Genomic DNA, 26,437 nt, shown 5'->3' with positions numbered 1-26,437 from the left:
AAGCATGGAAAGGCAGGAACAATGCTCACTGTTCTGGGCGCACTGGGAATTAACAGTTTCCTTGGTTCTGATTTCAGGGAGAGAGGAGGATTAAAACAAAATATAGGTTTGCCTGTAACATCGGATTAGTTCTAACATAAGCTTCATTGATTTCTTTATGTTCTAGCAATGTTCTAGGATTAGAATTCAAGAGTAGTAGGGAGGAGCCCCTCATGCTCACGTTACAGGTGCGGGAGTAGCTTCCTAAACCTAGGCAGATGGTTTCCTTAAGCTCCCTTCGGTCAGATGGCTACAGTGGTCAAGCAGTAGCAGGGAAGCGGGGAGACAAGAATATAGGGTTACACTATTACTTTAAATAATGGGATGCCCAGACATGTTGTTACGAAAACTAGTGTAGAGGCCTGTGTACAAGTGCCAACATGCAGGTTTTCATTGACACAGTAGGACCATTATATATCCCAAGTCAACATCCCCCTCTAGCGGTGAAAACAGGCGAAGCTATGCAAATTCGTCCACTGTATATGCTAAGGCAACAGCTCCCTCTAGCGGTGACAACCGCAAAGCTATGCGAGTTCAACCACTGCATGTGCTAAGGCAAAAGCTCCCTCTAGCAGTGACAACATGCAAAGCTACTGCATTAGACAAACATACATCTGGCCTTTTATTATTTTGTTAGATTAGATTATATAAGCTTTACATGCTGTTAAAGGTAACAAGATTTCAGGTTGCAGGTAAGCAATGTGTGACAAAATGACTACTGCTAGGCCGGAGTAAATGGAAGTGTAGTGGCTAAAAGTGCCTACTCAACCCTACACTAATAGATAACCAGGAGTGATACCAATCATAAAGGTGAAACAGGCACGGCCAAAACAGGTATACCTCTTGTGCCACTTTTTGTAACGTGGGCCAACGGCAGGCTATACTCTTTAGAGGGGGTGTAAGCTGGTACTGAAGCAATTCAAACAGCAACAAACAGCAATCGTACATCTCTGATCACGATCTGGCTTCCATTATCAAAAGTGATTAAACAATTAATCAAAGGGCTTAAACACACACTGCAAAGGCGACATCTCTCTGCCTTCTCTGGAAAAGGAATGCTCTGAACCTTTAGTCCCACTCAATGCAGCCATCATCAATGCCTCTTTTACCAACTGTTCCATCCCAACCTCACTCAAAGAAGCCTGGGTTAACCCATTGCTAAAATAACACTCTATGGACACTGGCATCCCAACCAATAACTGCCACATAACCACAGTCCCCTTCCTCCTCAAACTTTTCGACATAGCAGCCTACCTACAAATCCAAGAATTCATGGAAACCCACCATATCCTCAGCCCACGCCAATCAGGCTTCCGCCCTAAAGACGGTACAGAAATAGCTCTCCTCGACCTAAAAAAACAGCTCAAGACGGCCAAGAATACCGGCAATCCTGGGCTTATCATGTTCTTAGACTTATCTGCCGCCTTCGACCTCATTGACTACCAGACCTTAAGCCAACAACTCACCACAGCTGCACACTTCTCCCCTAAAGGCACTCAATGGATTGCTTCCTACATTGTCAATAAAAACTCGAGGGGCCTCTCCGTCGAGGCCTCCATCACTCCCACACCAACTACTTGTGGAATCCCGCAAAGATACTGCATCTCTTCAACACTGTACAATATATATACCAGACCTCTCTTAGACCATCGAAATTCTTGTAAACGAACTATGCGGACGACATGCGGATTCTCATCCCCCTCATGGGTCACTACGCCCAAGACTCCCAAAAAGCGGATGCCATCTGTGACACCATCAAAATATGGATGGCCTCACACAGGCACTGCCTCAATGACAAGAAAACCAAGCTTCTCGTTGGATCCTCTTTCCGCATCTCTAAACTTGACCCTGCCTTCCAATCCTTCGATAATGATGGACACAAGGCCACTGCTTAGTTTGTAGTTTCTTGCGGTTACAAATGTTACAGCGTTTGACACAAATGACAGTTCTACTATATTATCAGTACTACTGCGCACTCGCGTAAGACAGAAGAGATACAGTAATTACATTTAGTTAGCAAAACCACATAAGATGACATCTTTTTGGAAGGAAAACAGTTGGTTAGTCAAACGGTAGCAAAGCTTAAGGTTCTAGGGGCAGCTTTCTCACAGACTTAGGCCTTTAAGGTCCAATTCACAACCCTAGCTAAAAGGTAGTTTGTAGAGGGCTCAAAGTCTTGTGAAGCAACAGTACAGCAAAGGTTTCGGTGGATACTGTCTAGTCTCTAGTCTTAAAGATGCTGGACGATTAACACAATGTTGGAGGCTCTGTTAAAGTACTCACAAAAGGGACACAAGCAGCAGCTTGGGTCATATGTAAGAGGGGGCACCCTGGACACCTCTACGTGCACTCAAATGCTTTGGTGCAACTTCTCGAATTAAGATAAGCAATACCTTTTCTCCCCACAGTACCTTAGGTTTGAAGAAATGTTTGTGGTTGGATTCTCCTCGATGTGGCAGCACTGGTCCAGACCTCTGGTTTCCTTGGTCTGGTGACAAAAGGCAGGACAATGGACAGGATCTCTCAGCAGCAGTCTTGATGGAGGCCCTCTGGCATGGATTTCATCAGCTCTTCTGGTCAGTCTGCGGTTTTGGCGTGTTTTATGCAGCAGCAACAAAGGACACGATTTGCCCAGACAATCTTCTTCGATTCCCGGAGTCCAGCACTCTGTGAGGGGACCTGGATGAGTCCGATTACATCTCTGGAAGTTCACCTGGAGCTCAGAAAAGACAGATTCGGCCTAAGATGATGCTCTTCAATTGGGTTGGAGGTCTCCTGGTATTTGCAGTCTGCAGCTCTGGAGAGGCACAGCACCTCAGGAGATGGCTCAGATTGGAGTTCATCTTGGGACTCGTTTCCACCAGTCAAAGCGAAGGAGGAGTCCTCTTCGGAGTTCCTCTGTCACATAGAAACGGGGTCAGGAGAGCAGTGGTCGCTTCACAATGTTGCAAAGGGTCTGCAGGTGTCTCTGGTCATCTTCTTCTTCGGTTACTTCAGCTTCCAGTGGCAGCCTTGCCTTTCACCTCAGGAACCTCAACTTTTATTCAGTTTCAGCGCACGCTCCTCTGCAATCTCTCTCAGCAGTTTACAGAAAGGGGCGGGTGGCTGTCCCTTCAGGACAGCCAGACCCCGAGCAGGGGCTGGGTCCAGTCAGGTACGCAGGCAGACAAAGAGCAGTGAAGTGAATAACTCCTCCCCCGCTTCCTGCCTGCCCAGACACACTGGAGCCTAGGCGGAGACACCCAAGAGTTCCTGCCAAAGACAAAACACTCACACAGATCTCCCCCTCCCAGAAAGGTAGAAGAAGGGCTAACAAAGAACAACCACGCTAGAAATGGCAAAAAACGAAAGGAGCCACCAAGTTAGTACTTAGGGGACCCTATTGTGCCTAACTGAGACCGTGAACACAGTCTGAGGCAAGAAGTAGCACAGTAGTTGATAGACAACTTTCTAGTTTGGGCAGTAGACATGATCTATGTGACTAAAATGTCACAGGAGCAGATGGGATAAGTAACCCCTTGGCACTTCACATAAGGCGGTGTGTGCCAATCTCACAGAATATAAAGCTTTAGGAGAGATACTGAGTATCGCTCTATCCTTAAGAACAAAAGAAAGTAAGGATAAAGAAAGAATCTCAAAGGAGAACCCGAAGGGTTCCCAGCAACACTGCCCCTAAAGAGCTGTGTGCTGCAAAAGTAAAACACATATGCCTTAAAAGAGATATGGAGCAAAGAAGACTCCATAGTAAAAGGTAAAACACAGAACAGAGTTCCAAAATACAGAGCCCATAAGAATGAATGAGTGGACAAAGGTTCCGCACATTCAGTATAGAAGTGAAAATGTCCAGAGGTCCAGCAAAAAGTGCTGGGGGTCTAACTAGGAGAGGGGATGACGCATACACATTATAAATCTCCCTAACAGAGGGTCCTCAGGGATTGGCAGTGGGGTGCCCACAGGAGAGACATAGTATCCTCCTTTCCCCTATTGAAGAGCAACCTTACCCTCCCCGAGCCTTTGCAAAACCTCTGCCTTAATTTTCTCAAATGTTTCATCTGACAGTACTGAGACGAGGAAGAAGCAACTAGGAGTAGTGAACACAGAGGCAACGGACTAACTTAAAAAAAGAATGATTTAATTATTATGGCTAATATTGCATAAAACTCACAATACTAAATACACAAGATCATTTAAAAAAAACAACATAACACTTTACATATAAAATCATCATCCAGTAAAAAGATCAGCAAAGCACTTTCCATATCAAGTCATTAAATGAAATCATCAAGTATTTCATACACAAATACCTTTGAGATTGCATTATTAAAATTAATGTATACAAATTCCATTCCCATTCTTATCACTGTGTCCATTAATACCAAGAGTCAACAGCCATGCCTACTGTAATCACAGGTGCTACCTATATACTTTTTTAGTTGTTCAAGCCAACTCAGTGCCTTGTGTCTGATAATATGCCTTGGTCTGGTTGGTAATTGAAAGAACTCTGAACATATATATATGAACCTGTCTGATACTATGATACTGACTCTATTAGAGGTTTGGTGATCTTTATATTTTCGTAGGATCAACTTTATATTTGTGTAGGAGCAATTTTATTAACAATTAATGTTTAGAATATTTTTTTTTATGTGTAGAGTTTAAAATAAACTGTAACACATTATTAATAAAATAAATTAAATAAATAAATAAATAATATGCCAAGTATGCTTTCTCAGATATGCATAGGTGTTGCAGTAATCAAAATTAAATTTTTCCACCAAAATTGTGGACCAAAACTAGTCCCTTACAATACTATTTGGTGATGTGCAAAAGAAACGCTCATATCACTTATAATAGAAGACAGTTGCATTTTCACATGAAGTCAGAATGGGTCTACTGGTTTCCAAAGACTTAGCACACATGCAACACAATCTAATCTCATGTGGAATATCCTGCCATGCACCAATATATTCCATAACTGGCAAAATATTTAGTCCAGGTACATGATGAAACGTCTTAGTGTATATGTACAAGCTTTGGTCAAATATGTTCAAGGCATAAGGTATTCAAAACTTTGTTGTATATACTCCTCATACCGTTGATTTTTCTCGTACGCCAATGGACCTCACTCTGTCCCATTCCTATTCCTGTGTTGTGTACTTAAGTTTGTGTAAGTAGTAACCTATAATCAGCTGCCTCTCCCAAAGGCAATCCAATGTTAATCAGATGAGCTTGTACAGAATCTGCCCGCTCGGTATATGCACTATTACCCCTCCGATATTGTACATGAATCTTAGTCATCAAAAGTAGTTCAGATAGATCAGCCGTTGTGCTGGCTTGATTTATTTTAAAGAAAAGCTTGCTACAAGACAGTTTTCTAGTGGTTTGTAAAGAGGTGGTACCCAGTTCCATTCTCCTGGCAGCAACAGGAACTGTTGTCAGTAAACCCAGAAGAGATCCAAGGATGTTTCATTCTAGTTTGTCTAGCCAACCCACACGCTTTCCTGAAATAGCTTCTTGCCCATATAAAATACATGGCACGACTGCTTTAGTAAACACTTCTAGTAATCCCTCAACAGAGTATCCTCCCACTCTAGTACTGGGATGAGGAAGATGCCTGCAGAGTACTGTGAGGGTCAGGCATGTCCCTTTAATTATAATCAGGCAAGCCCCGTAGAGACTGCACACTTGCAACCTGTCAAGTGGTTGCAGGTGTATAAATGGAGAACCAGAGAACCGCACAGGAAGAAACAGGGAGGCCTGTGTGGGAGAGACCAGCAGGGGACCCTTACTGAGAGGAGGCAGCCATGGTGGGACTCAAGAAGGAGCCAGAACGCCAGACGAGATCCCGCAGGACCTGGGGAGCCCAAGGTGAGAGAAGCCGTGGAGCTGCAGACTAGCAGGACAGAAGAGGTGACGCTGTCTGCATCTCTACCGAGACAAGAGAGTTGCTAACGTGTGCAGGGCGGCAGCAGGGCTCACAGAAGCCGGTCTGTTGACCGGAGAAGCAGTGGGAGCCGGAGGGAGGACACAGAGGACAGTCGAGTGTTGGGGAGAGCCACACTAGACCGGGGCACTTCTGGCGGGCTGCGGATAAGTAAGTATCGAATGAAACCAAAACTTGAAATCAATTTGAATTATGGATCTCGAATACTGAATAGAGTGGACATTTGCAACCAAGCTGCGTTATGCAAATTAAATACCGAACTGAATTAAAATTAGACATAAAGTTGAATTATGCATATTGAATATCGAACCGATGAAAAACTTAATTTTAAGCATATTGAATACTACATTGACCATAACATTATCAGCAGAGAAAAAGGCAGATGACAGCCAAAAGGAAAGTGTCCAAGTGAAAGCAACATAAGGAAAGGAGCACAGGTGTGTCGAGTGCCATACAAAGGTGGGGCATTAAATAGACCCCCTGAAAGTGAACTTTATTAACAAATGCAGTGCAGCAAGGCCAAAAGACTGGCAAGAGGTGTGTGACACGTGGTGGCAAAGCCAAGGGGCTAACCAGGAGAAGCCATGGGAGTGTAACCCTGCCATTACAGCCAAGAGGCCAACAAAGAGGAGTTAAGTAAATGTGACTCTGAACACAGGGGCAAGTACAGAAGAACGTGTGTGGGCTGAAGAGCCTAGGGATCCTGGTTGCGCGACCTGTGGTGGGTCGACCGTGTGGTCTGATAACTGCGCCTAGACTAGCGAGCCCTAAATTGTGAAAACTAAAGCCATTGTGAAACAAGCCAAGAATGATTTTGAACCTTTGTTGAAAACACTAAAGAAATTACAAGTTGCTACGTTGAAGAACTAGGGGAAGGGAAGCCTGAGAGGTGATGAACTGCAAATGCTGTCTTGAGGACGGAGCCTCATGACCCTTTTCTTTTGATCTGTATTGCATTGAACTTGGGGAAGGGAACCCCTAGATTTGTGGAACTATATTACCTTGAACCTGGTAATGGTAATTGTGAGACTTTTATGAAACTTTCTTGAACTTGGGGAAGGGGAGCTGAGAAGGAAACTAAGAGCTGGAAAAAGCTCAGAACTTTGTGTGATGATCACCATTTCTTTGATTATTGACATCCCTACACATTGTTTAGCTTTAGCTGTGAGGGCAAGCTTAGGTTTTGGACACAGACAGACTTTGAAGTTGAACTCTTTGACTCAGACATTCCTTAGTTTAGTTCAGGTAGGGAAATCCCACCTTAGCAGAGGGCAAGTTAGGCCTTCTACCATCCTGACATTTGAGTTAATACATTATTTCTGTTTGAACTTTGAATCTGAGGTCTGTGTCTTGCTTCATGATGCCTTCACAGTTGGGAGACGGGTGCGCTCAGGCAAAGATCTAAGCAGCAGAATGTAAAGTTCATAAAGATGTCTGGGGGCTTAAAAGTCACTTTGGTCCTTTAAGGTGGGGCAGGGCCTCCTCAAATCCTTTATATTCTTGTCTTTGTGGCTCAAAAGTGTCAGGCCACGCTTCGCTGTGTCAAAACGGCGAGTTGGGGTGACAGGTTCTAATGATGCCGTGCTGTTCGGCACTGGCAACTGTATGCAGCTTTCGGCAGCAAGCAGGATTGGATGGCTCAAAACAGAGTCTGGGTAATGCAGTGGCATTGCCCTGCAGCTCGAAGAAGCTGGTAACTAGGTAGTGGATGTGCCCAAACTGGCATTGAGGCAGTTTGGAGATACCGCAAGAGCCAGGAGCCAGTTATTTCTGTGTAACAAGGAGATCTAGTCCAGGGTCACAGGGTACAGGTGAGGATTTTCTTCTGCTAGGCCAACTAGGAAGGTTTTTACAGAGCACTTGCAGGGTTCTGTTACCCCCAAGTGAGCCCGCAGAAATGAAGGTGTTCTCAGAACATAACAAATCGGAAGACGCTACACCACAGATATGGTGTTATGCCCTAAAAGAGACAATAAGAGGGAAAATTATAGGTATAAAAGGCGAGAAGGGACAGAGAACTGAGGCTGGAGGAAAGTCAGCTAGAGAGTATGGCACAGATGGGAACGAAACTGACAGCAGCCATTAAAAAGGGAGTATAGGGCAGTAAGAGGGCAACTAGCTCTCATACAAACTAGGGCAGCCGAACGCAACCTACCGCGCCTTAGGCAAAAATATTACATCAAAGCCAATAAATCTGACCGCCTCCTAGCTAGAATGCTGAGGAAGGAAGAAAGAAGAAAAACAATCTTGCAAATGAAGGTGGAAGGTGGCATGACAAGTACCAGCAATAAAGACATAGAAAGGGAGTTTGTCCAATTTTACACCAAATTATACAACTCGAGTAAACTGTCCCTCACTAGTCAGGAAACTTACCTAGACAAGATCAATCTACTAAGTATCTCAGATGAGAAGAGAGAAATCCTCGAAGGAGATATCACAAGAGATGAAGTCAGGATGGCAATATACTCCCTACCATCGAATAAATCCCCAGGCCCAGACAGATACTTAGCGGAATTCTATAAAATACACAAAGACATTCTAATCCCTCACCTCACAAATCTATTCAACCACATCAGAACCACTAAGGCCCTTCCCAAATCATTGGAGAAGGCGAAAGTTCTACTAATACACAAGAAAGGCAAAATACCCTACGGAGTTTGGGTCCTATCGACCCATAGCGTTGATAAATGTTGACGCGAAAATACACACAAAAATCTTAGCAACCAGGCTGGACAAGATCCTCCCCAAAATAGTACATCCCGACCAGTCTGGTTTTATTAGAGGCAGACAAACATGAAACAATCTAAGAAGGCTAGTTCACCTAATCGAGAAAGCACATAAAAGAGAGATACACGCCCTGCTGCTGGCAATAGATGCTGAAAAATCTTTTGACCGGGTAGAGTGGGGATTTCTCTTTGCCACCACGATCAAGATGGGCTTCGGCCCCAAATACCTGGATCGGGTCATGGCAAATTACCAGCACCCACTCCTCCGGCTAGCCATAAATGGGCAGATTTCAGAGCCCATCCCTGTTGAGAGGTGCACAAAACAGGGCTGTCCCCTGTCTCCCCTGCAGTACGCACTACATTTAGAGCCATTTCTGGCAACAATAAGATTGAGCGAAGATATAAAAAGGAATACCAATCGGACGGAACACCCATAAAATAGCTGCCTTTGCAGATGCATGCTTCTGACATTGACCCAACCTGAATCCTCATTGAGGGCGGTGGGAAGGGAACTCGCTTCGGACAGGTAGCTGGCCTAAAAGTCAACGCAAATAAATCTGAAATTCTCAGCCTTGCCCTATCGAAAAAGGCAGAGCAGGATCTTAGGGGGGCCTATAAATACAGATGGGTCGACAAAGCCATAAAGTATCTAGGGATACAAGTGACTAAAATGATGGGGGAACTTTAACAAACTATCCAACCCTTCTGAGGAAACTTAAAACAAAAATGATTGACTGGGGTCCACTGACGATAACATGGCTAGGTAGGATCAATGCCCTAAAGATGGTGGTTCTGCCGCAACTGCTTGACTACTTTATTGCGCTCCAAATCGCCATCCCATCCACCTTCTTGAGGTCGCTTTAAAAACTCACAAACCAAATTGTCTAGAAACAAAAGCACCTGAGAGTAGCCACAAAGTTAACAAAGACACCGACCTCCTGTGGGGGAAGGGGGGAGCCAGATTTCAGGGCGTATTACATCGCTGCACAAACAAGAGTCATCAGGAACTGGGAAAAGGATGATAGGGGGATATATGAAGGCCAATGGTCAGGGCAGTAGAGGGAGGGAACCTAGAGAGAATGCTGTGGAAACCAAGAGCAGACAGAACCCCCCCAAATGTACAGTAGTGAAATACTTTCGACAGTAGGGGGAAGCGTGGGACCACGCAGTAGCTAGGTCACATATCACTACCTACCCCTCCCCATACACGCCCCTCTGTGACAACCCGCAATTTACCCCAGGACATAAAACAGTCACTTTTGAGGCCTGGCAACAAGGGGGTTGTCATATGGTAAAAGATATGTTCGACGGGGACCAGGTCAAAGGATTCGAGCAGTGCAACACTGACTTTGAGCTGGGGGAAAGGCAAAGGTACGGCTATGTCCAGCTGAGGCATTGGCTCTTACACCCCACTATGAAGCAAGCGGGGTGCCGCCCACGCCCACTCACCCCCTTTGAGAAATACCTAAATACAGACTCAGGAAACAGAGTGGTGGCATCCATATACAAACTCATTAAGAAGGGGGAAAACTCCCCCGACCAGAGCATACATGGAAAGATGGGAATCTGATACAGGGGGCACAATAGGGGAAGCGGAGTGGAAGAATCTATGGCTGCAGATCCCCACACTATCCAGGTTGCTCCAAATCAGAGAGACTTGGCTGAAGCCGATGCTCCAGTGGCACTTAACTCCAGTCAGGACACACAGAATGTACCCAGAGACTGTGCGCTATTGCTGGAGGGAGTGCTGGGGGGGGGGGCTTACCTGGGACCACATTTGGTGGTAATGCCCAAAAATAGATCAGTACTGGAAAGGAATACAAGAGTCAATAGGCTGGGGGGTTCAGGGGGTTGTTTAAAATAAAAAGTTATTGAAGGAAAAAAAAACTCTGCCTATCGGGGCTTTGTGGATGCACGTGCAATATTTCAAACTGCCCCAACGAGGTATATATGTACACGAGCAGGTGTACCTGTGCTTTGCACAGTAATTCCTACTTCAGTCCTAGTTTGAAGTTTTTGTTTAACTAAACCAATGCTTCTTTGTGGACAATATTGCTAGTCTTTCCTGTAGGAGCTAGTGTGGTGAACACATTGTTTCTTTCTAACTCTGGAGCAAGCCACAAAAAGCGGACCATGAGAAAAGCACAAATCCCTGTAAATCGATTCCAGCTACTTTGAGTTGGAGCGTTGAGATTGCGCAGCAACATTATTGGTGTCCCGATCTACACCTGAGGCAGCAACGTCCTCAGCGTAAGTGCCGTACATTTACGGCTGAAGCATGTACGCTTTATACTGTTGAGATAGCATACATTAATCAACCTCCATGGGAAATGAAGTTTCTGTAATTATATTGAGAGATGTGCCACGATGTGACGCACAACCTCTTTGTAGACACTACTGAAGAGACATGCACCATTCCCAGTCACCCGCATTACTACAAATGCACCGTTTTGTGTCACCTGCAGGACTTCAAAAGTAAGTGCAGCTAATGTCAGCTAGAATGCGGAAAGTTTAGGAACAATGAACTGCTGATGTTTACATGAACTGCTGAACTTTATGAACAACGAACGTAGTATTACGTCAGAACTACGACACCAATAGCCCTATGGCAGGGGTAAGCATTGCAGACTGCTGGGGAAAAAAAGAAATTTGAAAAAGGTCAACACCATGGAACCTACCCACCCGCCCATTTTCAGATATGTAGCATTTTGGGAAGTATGCTGAGCATTACGAACAGACACACACACATATCCACAATTTCCCTTTTATATATGGAGATTATGCTTTTTGGCATGAAGCACTATGAAAGTGGGATCGAATTAGCATGCAGTCCTGCACCAATCATCACAGCATCAAAAACATGAATATTCTCCACATTTGCCCAAAGTTCCTCCATTCTTGATCGAATATAATCTTTAAAAGACCAAGCAGCCAATAACCTGGCACGTGTCATCTGGGTTTAAGGTGGCCCTTATGGCGGAGGTGGAGGAACCGCCCTTTCAGAGCTATATGTTTTACGGCATGCCGCGCCTCACCCAACATGGCGGACATGCTTAGCCGTGTCTTTCTTGCTTGCCATTCGCACTACTCATCAGCGGGCCATCTAATTGGCATGTGTCACAGAGATGCAGCACGAGCTACGCACCCATAAAGATCACTGGATACTGCATTACAGCGCGTCTCAGCGCTAAGGTAACTTTGGCACCCTAGCTCACCACTACTTACCTTTCCCTCCTACCGTATTCCTTGGCATGTCCCTTGACAAACCTCCTTCTGTTGTTGTTTCCATTCCTGCTTTCTGGTCTGTTTTGTCCTCTTCCGTCTCCTACCTTCGTTTCCCCCATTCCCCAGTCTTCTGCAATTCTGTCCTTGGATCTTGCCTGTAATCAGGAAATCTTTCAGTCTTCATTCCCTCCTGAATTTCAATGGACACTGTGCTTGCAAGGATCCTCCAGGACTTCATCTGAGAACAAAAGGTTTTTTTCTCCCATTGTGCATTTTTCCCTTTATTCCTTGGGGGTTCGCTGTGGGGGTCCCACCGGCTGTAGCAGCCAGTGCTGGAGAGCATGGCTACCTGAGAGAACTGCCCATACCTGCGTTATTCACATCTGCGGAACAAACATAGAAGCAGAATCTCACCCACCACGATGCAAAAACCTCAGGTAAGACAAAATACCTGACAGTTTGAGACGCCCAGAGGTGCCTGCAGACAAAGATCCATGCAGGATTTAGTGAGAGCCATACAAGACCTGGCGGCCGAAGTACAAGTGCTGAATCTGCCTCTTTAAAACAGATGGTTTGCACGAGAGATGTACTGACGCAGGAGAAACCCTGTCTGGGTACGGTTTTGGAGAAATACGATGGAACCCCAAAAAAGCTACAACAATTGTTGGACTCTTGCGTCATCCATTTTACCTTCAGGCCTCTATTCTATGGTTCAGAAAAACCCTAAGTGTGATTTCTAATCTCAAACCAAGCGTCTTAGCTTCTGGAGCTTCGCCAAGGTCTATTACAACCGATCCAGTGCCATGCAGCTGGGAACAGCGAGGGGACCATACACTCCTGAAGAAAGAAGGCGTAGGACCTCTCAAAGGTTATGTATGTATTGTGGTTCTTCTACACATTTGGTCTGTGAATGTCTGCTGGTACCACGTCAGCATTCGGGAAACGCCAGCCCTGAAAGGAGCTAGGTATCGGAAGGAGCTTGAAGGCTCCTTATGTTCCTCCATTTTTAGACCCTCTTTGGTGCTCCTGAATGCCCAAGTATCCATCTGTAACAAGAAACCGGTCAAAGCTCTAGCCCAGTAGCGAAACGCATCGTCCCGTTGTTGGCCTCCCATGTTTTGTTCCCGGGCTAGGGTTAAAAACCCTGATTTTAAACCCTTTTTGTAATCGTGAATGAACTTTTTTGGAATAAAGGATACGTTTTAATTGAAAAACGGATGGTTCGCAAACCTTTCTTTCAAGGCAAACCCTGCATGGACACCCGTTGCACTCCCACTCTGTGCAGTGCGGCTCATATTTCCAGCAAGAGGGCTCTCTTGGCGGAATGCAATCTGATTATATATATATATATACATACATACATATACACACACACATGGGAGGCCAACAACGGGACGATGCATTTCGCTACTTCCTGTAGCTTGATCACATTATATATGATACATTACTCACCGTAATCGTATTTCTGATGCTTGTATATGCTTAGATTCACATGCTCTGCATAGGCCGACATCTAGTGGAAGCTGTGGAGTATTACAGTTTGTTTTTCGAAACTCGAAAATGGGCGTCGACACAGGGCGTGCCAGTAATACTATCCCTAGTGTGACGTCCACTGTACCCATGATCCCTCACGCGTCTAGGACCCTCAGATTGTATTTTGTCTGACATGAGGTAGCATGAGGAGTATCGCGAGTACAGAGTATCCAAGCAGATAGAAAGATAAGACTACAAGCATCCATGCGCCTTCTCTCAGAGGGGAGGAAGGGCGGGTTGCATGTGAATCTAAGCAGATACAAGCATCAGAAATACGATTACAGTGAGTAATGTATCCCTTCTGAGGCTTGTGGAATCTGCTTAGATCACATGTGGTGCATAGATTAGCGAGCATTGTTAGAAGAAGGAGGTGGGATGTGAGAAGGGTCATGAGCAAAAAAAATTCTTAGAACCACTTGCCCCACTTGAGTATCTGTCTTGGAATGGGTGTCAATGCAGTAGTGCTGAGTAAAAGTGTGAACAGAGCTCCAGGTAGCTGCTTTGTAAATGGTGTCAAGGGGTACATTTGCAATGAAAGCCAGAGTGGCCCCAATGCCTCTTGTAGAGTGGATTCTTGCCGTGACAGGCAGAGTTTTTTCAGAAAGGGAGTAACACAGCTGGATACAGTTTATAATCCTCTTAGAGATGGCACCTTTAGAGACGTGATCTCCCTCTTTGCCTGTAGCTACCGAGACAAACAGTTGGTCTGTTTTCCTTAGCGGTCTGGTTTTGTTTACATAGTATAAGACCGCCCTATGCACATCTAGGGTGTGTAGTTTCACCTCAGCCGAGCTTTGTGGGTCCTGGCAGAAAGCCGGAAGCTCGATGGACTGGCTCACGTGGAATTTGGAAATAAACTTTAGGTGAGAACCTAGGGTGTGTTCGTAAAACCAGTTTATCTTTATGGACAGTAAAGATGGGATCCTGCAATGACAGAACCGGAATTTCACTGACCCTTCTTATAGACGTAATGGCTACCAAAAAGGCAGTTTTATATGTCAGGTGTTTGAGACTGCTCTTATGCATAGGCTCGAAGGGAGGGCCCATGAGTTTAGCAAGCACCAAATGAAGGTCCCACCCTGGTGGTGGGTTAGAAATTGGAGGGTGAAGTCTCTTTACTCCTTCCATGAAAGCTTTAACCACTGGTATTTTCCACCACGATACTTTGTTATGCGAGGTGGTGTAAGCTGACAGAGCTGCCAGGTGTACCTTCAGTGAATTAAATACCAACCCTGCGTCCAGCAGGTGGAGCATGTAGGTGACTATAGTGGAAGGAGTGCAATCAACTGGGTTGATTTGTGTATTCTGGCACCAGATAACGAATTTTTCCATTTGTCAAAGTAGCAATACCTCGTGTTTGGCTTCCAAGATTCTTTTAGGATGTCCATACATCTCTGAGGTAAATTGAGATGTCCAAACTCTATGACCTCAGGAGCCATGCTGCCAGGTTCATTGAGTTGAGGATGTACTGTCTGACCTTGGTGCTGGGACAGTAGGTTGTACCAGCACAGAAGCTTGATGGGTTCGCACACCGCTAGTCTGCGTTAAGTGTTGGAACCACGGTTGCCTCGCCCACATGGGAGCAACTAGGACGAGCGTCATCGATTCCCTGTGCATCTTGTTGACCACCTTCCCGATGAGGGGGGGTTGGTGGAAAAGCGTACCCAAACATCCCTGACTAGTTCATCCACAGGGCGTTCCCCTGGGAGTCCGGTTTAGGGAACCTGGATGCAAATCCTGGGCATTGTCTGTTTTCGCTTGTGGCGAATAGGTCTATAGTGGGGAAACCCCACTGAGAGAAGAGATCTTCTACGATTTCTCTGTGTAGACACCATTCGTGTTCTTGTGGGAGGGGATCCCTGCTCAAAGCGTCCGCCAGAGAATTGAGACCCCCTGGAACATGTTGAGATGACAGGTAGATGTCCCGTCTGAGTGCCCATATCCAAATTTTCAGGGCAAGCTTGGACAGATTTGGCGAATTAGTCCCTCCTTGCTTGTTCAGGTAAAACATTGCAGTTGTGCTGTCTGTCAGGATCTGCACTGACAGGTTTAAAAAGGTAGGGCTCAAACGCTTGAAGTGCTCTGAATACTGCCAGAAGCTCTAGCAGATTGATATGATTCTTGGCCACTGAGTGAGACCAGAGACCCTGAGCTGTGTGGTGGTGAAGGTGTGCTCCCCACCCTGACAGGGATGCGTCCGTTGTGACTACAGCCTGTATCTCGGGATCGTAAAAGGGTTTCCCCTTTGACAGGTTCTCTCTTGTCCACCAGTGAAGACTTCGTACAAGTGTTGGCGAAATGACCACTAGATCGTCCCACTGACCACTTGCCTGAGACCACTGTTTCGCCAACCATTCTTGCATGGGAGCGGCCTGATATAGCGGAATTTGCAGCATTAGATTCCGAATTCTTTCCTCTGATGGAAAGGCCAACCCTTCTTGTGTGCTTAGGACAGCTCCTAGGCACTGTTTGGAGGTGCTTGGCACCAGACTTGACTTTTTTTTGTTTATGGAGAAACCCAATTCGAAGAGGAGGTCGATAGTTCTTTGAATATTTGATCTGCAAATTACTGGGGTCTCCCCCGTGATGAGCCAGTCGTCCAGGTAAGGGTACACTGGGATTGCCTCCCTGCATAGGTATGCCGCCGCCACCGCCAGTACCTTGGTGAATACCCTAGGAGCCGAGGCTATACCGAAGGGCAGTACCTTGAACTGGTAGTGCTGACTATCTACCTTGAAGCGCAAGAATGTTCTGTGCGCTGGGAAAATGGAAATATGAAAATAGGCATCTTTCATGTCCAATGTTGCCATGTAATCCCCCTTTTTTTAAGAGGGGGATTACCTCTTGGAGAGTAGTCATGCAAAACTTTTGGGGCTTGACATACCTGTTTGCAGGCCCCAAGTCCAATACTGGGCGCATTGTCAAATCTTTTTTTGGCACAAGGAAGTAAGTTGAATAAATACCCTTGTTTACCTGGTGTCCCGGGACGAGTTCTATAGCGCCCTTTGCTAGAAGATTGGCGATCTCTTCCGGGGAGGATCTTCTGTTGGTCTAATGAATGTACTTTTTGACGTGGAGGGTGGTTTCGGGGACGCTCTAACAGTTGTATGCAGTATCCTGCGGACACTGTGGACAGCACCCACCTGTCTGATGTGATCCCTTCCCAAGCTTGGGTGAAGTTGGAAATGCGTCCCCCTACTGAGGATGCGCAAGAACGGAACGTCACTGTTTTGCGGGAGGTGTGCCGCCGCCTCTATTGGGGCTGCCTCTACCCTTGCCACGTCCCCTCTTGTTACCCCTGCCGTAACCTTGGGTAGACTGCTGGTTGTTGTTATTCCATGGTGTACCCTGCCCCTGGGAATAGTTGGAGCCTCTTTGTGAGTTTTGGCTGCGTGGGCGAAAAAAATTGCCATTCCCTCTTTGATTGAGGGGTTTGTTAGTTAACTGGCCAAGGAATTGAAAGTCTTGTATTCATCTTTCACATTTTTTAAGGCGTCCTCTACCGCCTTACCAAACAGTAGATCGTGCTCCACCGGTTTGTCTATTAAAGATGCTTGTTTCTCGGGTTTAAACCCAGATTGTCTTAGCCAAGCATGTCTTTTGATAACAGTGCTCTCTGCTATCAGTCTGCCGGCGTTATCCGCGGCATCAAAGGTTGCCTTAAGGATGCAACCGGATACGGCTCTTCCCTCCGACGCAACCTGTGCCAACTGGTTTTTTAAAGGTTCCGGGGCGGAGTCAATGAGCGCTGCAACTTCTTCCCCCTGATGGCAGTTGTAACTCGCCAGTAGGGTGGAGGAGTTGGCAATCCTTGCCTGGTAGGCGGAAGTGGAGGCTACCTTCCTTCCCAAACCATAGATCTTCTTGCTCTCCTTGTCGGGGGGAGCTTCAGACGATAAGGGTGTTCCCGCCCTCTTTCGGGTATTAGTCACTACCAGGGAGTCCGGCTTCAGTTGCCCCCTTATGTAGAGTGGGTCTGATTGGGCTGCCCTAACTGTTTTTCAATCCTGGGGTTTACTGCCCTGGTGAGATTGGGATTGAGAAGGGAAGGGTATATTCTCCTTTGTATTGACTTGAGAATAGGGATGGCCTGGGCAACAGGTCTCTTCTCTCCCACTACTTCCTTCGGCAAAGTCCCTCTCCTCCTGTGCTCCCTGTGGTATCTATGCGGAAGTGTTTAGCCGCTCTAGATAACACCTCATTTAGGAGAAGTTGGTTGTCGACAGGAGAGTCGGTAACCGGAGGTTACTTGTCAACTGGGGAGTCTACTCTGTAGACTTCTGTGTCATCTTCGTCCTCCTCTTGGCCCTCGTCATCCCCATAGTAATCCACTCCAGAATGGACGTCCAACGTGGCCAATTCTGGATCCTCGTTAAATGATGGATCCTCATCATATTGAGAGTATGGCTGAACGTGGTAAAGGTCAGAAGACCTACTTTGCGTTGGCGCCTCAACTCAAGGTTTTTTACCAGGGGGTTGCGGGTCTTTAGACCCTGAGGGGGTTGGCCCGTCAGGGGTATAGGCGAGGAAGTGTTGTGGATTTTTGGCATATAAATCTGCTAGGGATGACATTCTAGACATAATTCTGTCTATATCCTCACTTGACCATTCTTTAGTGCTGGGGATTACCCTCTCCTGGGAGTGTTTCCCTGCTATAGCCTGACTGGACCTATGGCCATGTGCAGGGGTCTTGGATATTTTTTTCAGAAGATTGGGACTTGTCCGTATGTGTCTGTGGTGCAGATGAAGGCTGAGAATGCTTTTTCTGCCGTTTTCCCCCCTCCCCGTGACTGGAAGAGTGCTTCCCCGGTGTTTTCCCCTTTTCGGAGCTCTTCGACATCTGGCGTCAAGATTCGGGGGTAGTGTCCCTTTCCTTAGCGAGTGGAGGTCAGGACACGGGAGCAGCCGTTACGCGGTCTGCTGACGCCGACTCCTGGAGTGCGGCCTGGGAATGGTGGTCGTCTTTGTTAAGACGGATTTCTGAACTCTGTCCTGGTGGCGCAGAAGTTCAGAAGGCCAACCTCATTACTTGGAACAGGGTAACCTCTGGACGAGCCAGACCAATCAAGGTAGCGATCGCAGCGGTCAAGACTAGGTCTCAAGAGGGGTGAGGGTGACTGAAAGCCCGCAATGAGCACACAAAGCAAGAGCGCTTACAAACTACTCCAAACAGTTATATCAAAAATATATACACATTTATTTTAAGGCCTTTGAAACAATGACCGTAGCGAGAAAATCACAATATCACAATATTAAGCCAACACATACCATATCAACACAATATATATACAAATACGACAGTCGCAAGCGTTATATGCACGAAATGTGTAGTCCACCTGAAAGGGAAGGAAAACAGGCACTGCGATAATGCTTTCGACTCAGTTCGCCTTCAGAGGCACCTAACTAGATGGAAGTCCGAGCCCTGCGAAGAGTGGAGCCTTGTGCTCAAAGTACCTGCACACGCTGGTGCCAACGGGCAAAAGGAGAAGCTCTTCGGAGGAAGTCAGGCAGTTCGGGTTAGTGCACAACAGAAGAAGAACAGGTTCCGCGACTCAAGCGCAGCCTCCACAGTGAGCAGAAGCAGAGCGCGAGTACGGACAAAAGGGTGCTGTTTTTACACAGCGGGGAAGAGCAATGGGATACTGCAGGAGGGCGACCAGATCCTAGCTAAACTACTCACCGGTCCCCGAAGCAAGCAGACCCAGGCTTCTCCACGTTAGTTTCAGCAGCTGGCAGGTTCAGAAGAGCAGGGAACGCCTCGTAGTCGTGTAGAGCAAAAAGACGTCCCAATCGACGAAACCAGCACAGTTTGTTGCCGCAGCAGGACAACAGAGCGGCCGTGTGTATTCAAGCCAAATGTACACTCCTCCCTTCAGACTTGGGAACGCCAAGTGTACGAAGCGTGGGAGAGTGACAAGGACTCGAAATACAACACAACCTGGCGGCAGTTACAGAGCAGGACTCCCTTGTAAGCTGGTCAGTCAACTGGATGGCCCAGAGACACTTCCGAAGGCTTACTTGGCAGGAGATGATGAAGTCGCCGGGAATAGCTGTTCCTGCTATTCCAAAGGTCGAAGCACCAGTACAGGCCTTCTGGTTCGATCCAAGGAGGAAAGGGTTTCACAGGACGACAGCAGTGCAAAGGAGGATTCCTTCAGCGGGTCACCAGCGATTCCTCGGTCCAGCCTCGTGGTTGCAGGATACTTGGCTCCTGTATTCCTTCGTTCGTGAGAACTCAGGAGATCGACATGGTAGTGGTGTTTCCAGCCCCCTCTTATCCACGGTTCCCTTCGCGCCAAAACGGAGGGGAGCCAATGGGAGATCCGCTCATCAACACACATACCATACGTGGACCAATCACGGACCACGGTGGTCCCAGGCATTCACACCACCCTAGACTCTCTGGCACCCAGGATGTGTATTGGGACCAGACATCCCAGCCCACACCATGGAGGCACACAAACGACATGTAGAAGCCCGCGAAAGCAACCACGTTTCGCGGGAAAGTACATGCCCAAATAAGGAAGGCCCCGGGTCGCTCGACCTGGGGAAGGTGAAGGGAGCAAGACGGTCAGTGGACAGGACAAAGGAGCCTCGTGGTCTGGCCATTTTGGGAGCCTGGCCACCATTTTGGGTTCAGTGCGAAAAACGTGCTCAGAACGCCAAAAGGAGCTCAAAATAAACAAAACGATTGCTGCCACCATTCGAGTCCCTGAATGACTTGCACCGATCAAATACCATCCTAAAAGAGTATCTAGGGCCTGTAGAAGGCTAGAGACCCAAGAGAGCTGTAACTTAGCTTACAGTGCCCTCTTGTGTCATGTTGCACTAAAGCCGCAACATGATAAAAGAAACTACGGGAAACAGCGTTCCCCGGTACTGACTGTCTTAAGGGCATGTCAGTTTCCCCATAAGAAAAGGAGCGAAAGCCCAGAGGAGTGCAGCAGAAGGCTGCACTTCTCTGGCAAAGTCAAGAACAAGGTGAAAAACAACAGCAAAAAGTTTGGGGGTTGCCACATGGAAGGAAAATTACCTACAATTACGAAATCTTTCCTAACACTCGCCCCTCCCAGACTATGGACAGGGGGAACTAATCCACCCCTGGATGAGTCTCTTGTTCAGGTCGGTTAAACATTCTGGACAACCCATCAGCATTGCTATGTTGGACACCTGGCCTATGCTCAATAGTGAAGTCGAAGCCTTGGAGACTTACGGACCACCTAAGCAACTTTGGATTCTCCCCCTTCATGTTCATTAGCCACTTTAACAGCTTATGGTCAGTTTGCACAGTGAAGTGGGTCCCATAGAGGTAGGGCCTCAGCTTCCTTAGGGCCCACACAACAGAGAAACATTCTTTCTCTACCGTGGACCATCTGAGCTCTCTGTCCTTAAGCTGGCGACTAATAAAACCGATAGGGCGTTCCTTACCCTTCTCATCTACTTGTGATAGTACAGCTCCTATCCCAGTGTCAGAGGCGTCCGTCTGCACGATAAAAGGTCTTTGATAATCAGGGGCCCTGAGGACAGGGGCCTGGCACAAGGAGTCTTTTAAGCCATTGAAGGCCTTCTCACACTCGTCAGTCCAAGTTACCTTCTTGGGTTTCTTCGGAGTTGTGAGGGCAGTCAGAGGGGCAGCTATGGTGCCATAGTCTGCCACAAAATTGCGGTAATACCCTGTGAGTCCTAAGAAGGCTCTCACTTGGGTTTGCGTAGTGGGGGTAGGCCAGTCTTGTACTGCTTGTACCTTACTGGGTAGAGGCTGTATCCTCCCTCCACCTACTTCATGTCCAAGGTAAACCACTGAGCCTTGTCCAATCTGGCATTTACTAGCCTTTATGGTCAAGTGGGATTTCTGAAGAGCCTGGAGCACAATCCCGAGGTGTTTCACATGGTCTTCCCAGGTGGCACTGAAAACTGCTATATCGTCCAGATATGCAAGACAGAATTCGTCCAACCCATTCAACACATGATTCACAGGCCTCTGGAAAGTGGCAGGTGCATTCTTCAACCCGAACGGCATTACCCGGAATTGGTAAAGGCCGTCTGGAGTAGAAAATGCTGTCTTCTCCCTGGCATGTTCTGCTAACGCTATTTGCCAATAGCCAGCAGTGAGGTCAAACGTGCTGAGGTACTTGGAGGCACCCAAAGTATCCACCAGCTCATCTGTTCGAGGCAAGGGGTGTGCATCTGTCTTGGTGACAGCATTCAGAGCCCTGTAATCCACGCAGAACCTCAATTCAGAAGTGCCTGCCTTTGGAACCGAGACCACAGGGCTGGACCAAGGACTACTAGAGGGTTCAATCACCCCAAGGTCTAACATCTTGTTGACCTCGGTCTTAATATAAGACCGTACTTTGTCTGATATCCTGTATCCCCTACTTTTGGTAGGTACACTGTCTCCTGTGTCAATGTTATGTTTGCACCAAGGTGTCAAACCAGGCGACTGTGAAAACAGGGGGGAAAACTGCCTAAGCAAACTTTTCACCTCAGCCTGCTGATCAGAAGTCAGGTGAGGGGCCACTCGGACACCCTCAAAGAAGCTATCTGAAGGACCGCTTTGGAACAGGTCGGGGAGAGGTTCAGACTCCTCTTCCTCAACATCTGAAGCCAGTAGCAGTGCTGCGATTTCGACTCTTGGGACGAAAGCCTTCAGCCTATTCAAGTGAAACACTTTTGGAGCCTGTCCAGGCCTTCCAAGGTCCACTAAATAGTTGACCTCACCCAGGGGCTCCACCACTGTGTAAGGGCCTGACCATTTGTCCTGTAAAGCTCGAGGCCTTATGGTATTCATGATCAGGACTTGCTGACCAGGTGTAAAGTTGATGAGGGAAGCTTTCTGGTCGTACCAATGTTTCACCAGCGCTTGCCCTGCCTTCAATTTATCACTAGCCAAGCCCATCAGAAGTACCATCCGTTTTCTGAGCCCTAGCACATAATCAACTACGTTGGTAGTAACAGGGGGAGTGGGCATCTCCCATCCCTCTTTGACGATGGCTAAGGGTCCCCGTACGGGATGACCGAACAGAAGTTCGAAGGGGCTGAAGCCAACACCCTCCTGCGGTACCTCTCGGTAGGCAAACAGTAAGCATGGTAAAAGAAGATCCCATTTTCTTCTCTGGGGCTCCTCCAGAGCCCCAATCATGCTCTTTAACGTTCTGTTGAAACGTTCCACCAGACCATTGGTCTGGGGGTGGTATGCAGAAGAGAACTTGTAGGTGACCCCACATTCTTTCCACATAGCCTGCATATACTTTGACATAAAGTTGCTGCCACGATCTGACACAACTTCTTTAGGGAAGCCAACCCTAGTAAATATGCCGAGTAAAGCTTTTACAACTGACTTGGCAGTTACAGTTTTCAATGGGATGGCCTCAGGATACCTGGTTGCATGGTCGACCAGCACCAGGATAAACCTATTGACCGAGGATGTTTGCGGGTCAAGGGGACCAACGATGTCGATCCCTACCCTTTCAAATGGTACCCCCACAACTGGGAGCGGTACCAACGGAGCTTGGATTGTCGCGCCAACCTTACCAGACAACTGGCAGGAGGCACAACTCCTGCAGTGACTTTCTACTTGCACCCCCATCTTGGGCCAGTAGAAGTGCATGGATAACCTTTGCTTGGTCCTCTTCATACCAAGGTGACCAGCAAGGGGAACTTCATGCGCCAACTGCAGGAGGAAGGGCCTAACAGCAAGGGGAACCACCAACCTCCTATGGTCTCCTTCTGTAGACTCTGTGGGCTCACTATACAGGAGTCCACCTTCCCAATAAATCCTATGCGTCCCAGGAGGTTCACCCTCAAGCTGGGAGCAGGCCTGTCTCCTTAGGCCTTCCAGAGATGGGCACTCACGTTGGCCTTTACTGAATTCGTCCCTATCAGGACCTCCTTCAACTAACAAGTCTTTTAGTTCAGGATGATCGTTGGGGTCGAATACTTCAGGCATCGCCACCTCCTCGTCAGGCCCGGGCGATTGACCAACTTCCTCCACCGCAGTGGTAGGCGAGCTCGGGGGAATATTCTCTTTCCCTCGTCTTGACTTGTCGACTCCTTTCGCCTTGGGTTTCCCCTGCGGCTGGGGCGGCATATTGGACTTGGCCAATGCTGCCCGTGCTTGAGACCGTGTGTAGGGTCTTTCGGCAGTGTCTCCTACGAGCCCTAAAGCTCTGAGATCATTACCTAACAAGACCTTTCCCGGGACGTTTCTCTGAATGCTCACTGGAATCCTGACTGCTGTACCATTTAAAGTAAGATTTACAGGTATTCCTGGAAACATACGGAGGGGGCCGTCAGCCAACTTAGTGGGCATCAGAGTAGCTCTGGCAACTTCCTCTGAGTCTACCAAGGTAGAATCCACTACAGTGCGACTGCACCCACTATCCCTAAGAGCTGGAGTATCTACTACATTGATCAGCACACTGTCTTTAAAGTAGTGCTTGGTATTATCCGGAATCCTAGCATAAGCCTCTGCGACTTTAGGCTCCCAGGAACCCAGGGACACTAAAACTACCTCAGCCCCTATTCCGCTGGGAAATGAGTCTGAGGAGAAGGATGCTCCTGTAATCTCTTCTTCCTCGTAGGAGGAGAAGGCCAGATTAGCGGAGTGGACCCCCAAAGGTCTAACCTTACACCGGGGATCCCCCTTCACATGGTCAGTTGCTCCACAAGCAAAACAAGATCCATTGGGTCTGTTTACATAGGGAGGATTATTGTAACCAGAGTTCTGTTTCGGAGGCTGACCTCCACTACCCTGTGACTTCTCTTGTGTCTTACCCTTGTTTTTCTTTTTGTGGCCCTTATGGGAAGAAGATTTAGCAGATTCCCCACCCTCCATATCTTTGGACTTTTTCCCTTCCTCCTGCTTACCAGGATTTGTTTTGTCCTTATGGGACACTCGATGTGACACCCATAAGTCTGCTGCAATGGCCAGCTTCTTAGGATCTATCTCCTTCGAATCGGCCAAATGCTGCTTAAGCTCCGGGGAAGAAGAAGCAAAAATGTGTTCCAGCATGACAAGATTTATCATGCCTTCGAAGGTAGAAACCTTATAACCTTCGACCCAGCCAGTTAAGTTTTTCAAGGATTCAGTGACATAAGATACCCAAGTACCACCTTCCTTTTTCTTATACTCTCTGAAACGTTTCAAATATTGGGCCGGAGTCTTCCCAAACTTTAAAATGAGAGTTTGCTTTAACATTGCGAAATCAGCTCGCTCAGCCTTCGACATTTCCATAATGGCACTACAGCCAGAATGGGGCAGTCTGCTGAGAAACCATGCAATCTTATCAGCATTGTCAACTTGTTGAACTTCGCATGCATACTCAAACGCATTCAGCCAGTCCATAATGTCATTCCTTTCCTCATACACACTGAGCAGATCTTTCGGAAACCGTGGATGAGAGGAGGCCCCAGACCCATGTCCAGGACCCTTGGACCCATTTGCAACCTGAAGCTTGGCCAGTTCCAACTGGTGATCCCTGTCTTTTTGTTTTTCTGCCTGTTCGATTTTTAGTTTGGCTATGCTGAATTCAAGCTCCTGCTGCCTAAACCGCAGCTCTTGCTTCTTGAATTCAAGCATAGCCTCCCCATCAGCACTGGCAGAGGAAACATTAGACATCACATCCTCCCTGTCCTCGTGGTCGCGATGGATCAGTGCAGCGGCAGAACCGTCGGTTCTACCAGTGAGAGCAGCCCCACCACCTTCTGCACTGTCCTCAGAAGTTATAGCGTCAAGCTGCGCTTCTTGCCACGCCACGATTCTTTGGATCATTTCCAATTTAGTGCCTTGAGAGGAAACACCTCTCTCCGCACACATCTTCTTCAATGTTTCTGATTTGGAAGCATTTAAAGTTAACAAGGTATTTGTTTCCATACTGTTAGATAGGACTATGGCCTTTTTAAAGTTATACTACAACAATTCACTACGTGTCCTGGTTGGAATAACCTGAAATGCCTTAGTTTGTGCGCAACACTGGATACCTTCAGTCGTATCCCACCGCTGTACACCAATTTGTTAAGTCGGATTTCTGAACTCTGTCCTGGTGGCGCAGAAGTTCAGAATGCCAACCTAAATTACTTGGAACAGGGTAACCTCTGGACGAGCCAGACCAATCAAGGTAGCGATCGCGGCAGTCAAGACTAGGTCTCAAGAGGGGTGAGGGTGACTGAAAGCCCGCAATGAGCACACAAAGCAAGAGCGCTTACAAACTACTCCTAACAGTTGTTATATCAAAAATATATACACATTTATTTTAAGGCCTTTAAAACAATGACCGTAGCGAGAAAATCACAATATCACAATATTAAGCCAACACATACCATATCAACACAATATATATACAAATACGACAGTCGCAAGCGTTATATGCACGAAATGTGTAGTCCACCTGAAAGGGAAGGAAAACAGGCACTGCGATAATGCTTTCGACTCAGTTCGCCTTCAAAGGCACCTAACTAGATGGAAGTCTGAGCCCTGCGAAGAGTGGAGCCTTGTGCTCAAAGTACCTGCACACGCTGGTGCCAACGGGCAAAAGGAGAAGCTCTTCGGAGGAAGTCAGGCAGTTCGGGTTAGTGCACAACAGAAGAAGAACAGGTTCCGCGACTCAAGCGCAGCCTCCACAGTGAGCAGAAGCAGAGCGCGAGTACGGACAAAAGGGTGCTGTTTTTACACAGCGGGGAAAAGCAATGGGCTACTGCAGGAGGGCGACCAGATCCTAGCTATACTACTCACCGGTCCCCGATGCAAGCAGACCCAGGCTTCTCCACATTAGTTTCAGCAGCTGGCAGGTTCAGAAGAGCCGGGAATGCCTCGTCGTCGTGTAGAGAAAAAAAGACGTCCCAATCGAAGAAACCTGCACAGTTTTGTCACCACAGCAGGGCAACGGAGCGGCCGTGTGTATCTGAGCCAAATGTACACTACTCACTTCAGACTTGGGAACGCCAAGTGTACGAAGCGTGTGAGAGTGAC

At 47.3% G+C, this 26,437-nt stretch overlaps 1 protein-coding gene across 2 annotated transcripts in view; it reads right to left on the bottom strand.

Annotated features, from left to right (window-relative positions):
• ZC3H14 (zinc finger CCCH-type containing 14) overlaps positions 1-26,437 on the bottom strand; it is a 437,675-nt gene that overhangs the window by 372,045 nt on the left and 39,193 nt on the right. The gene's annotated exons all lie outside the window — the stretch shown is intronic.

The sequence above is a fragment of the Ambystoma mexicanum genome, chromosome 14, assembly GCF_040938575.1.
Source record: "Ambystoma mexicanum isolate Mex_15411 chromosome 14, UKY_AmexF1_1, whole genome shotgun sequence".
Taxonomy (NCBI): Eukaryota; Metazoa; Chordata; class Amphibia; order Caudata; family Ambystomatidae; genus Ambystoma; species Ambystoma mexicanum.
Note: the sequence above shows the minus strand (reverse complement) of the source record. Positions and strands in the feature narration are given on the sequence as shown.